The sequence below is a fragment of the Coturnix japonica genome, unplaced genomic scaffold, assembly GCF_001577835.2.
Source record: "Coturnix japonica isolate 7356 unplaced genomic scaffold, Coturnix japonica 2.1 chrUnrandom786, whole genome shotgun sequence".
NCBI lineage: Eukaryota > Metazoa > Chordata > Aves > Galliformes > Phasianidae > Coturnix > Coturnix japonica.
The window spans coordinates 9,391-9,722 of record NW_015440145.1 but is presented as its reverse complement, the minus strand read 5'-3'; the positions used below and the strand labels follow the sequence as shown (position 1 = coordinate 9,722).

General features: G+C 50.9%; 1 protein-coding gene and 1 long non-coding RNA gene across 3 annotated transcripts in view; one reads left to right on the top strand and one right to left on the bottom strand.

Moving 5' to 3' along the window:
* The window catches only part of LOC107307693, a 14,773-nt gene that overhangs the window by 5,562 nt on the left and 8,879 nt on the right, over nt 1–332 (top strand). The gene's annotated exons all lie outside the window — the stretch shown is intronic.
* Nucleotides 1–332, bottom strand: part of EIF1AD (eukaryotic translation initiation factor 1A domain containing) — a 13,117-nt gene that overhangs the window by 4,358 nt on the left and 8,427 nt on the right. The gene's annotated exons all lie outside the window — the stretch shown is intronic.

The window sequence follows — 332 nt, the reverse complement described above, 5'->3', positions numbered from 1 at the left end:
CCCATAACCCCTATAGACCCTGTAACAGCCCATAAACCCTATAACACCCCATTGCCCCCTATAGACCCTATAACACCCCATAGCCCCCCATAACACCCCATAAACCCTATAACAACCCATAGCCCCCTATAGACCCTATAAGACCCCATAACCCCTATAGACCCTATAACAGCCCATAAACCCTATAACACCCCATAACCCCAATAGACCCTATAACACCCTATAGCCCCCCATAACACCCCATAAACCCTATAACAACCCATAACCCCCCATAGCCCCCCCCCCATAAACCCTATAACACCCCATAGGCCCCATAGCCCCCCACAAACCCC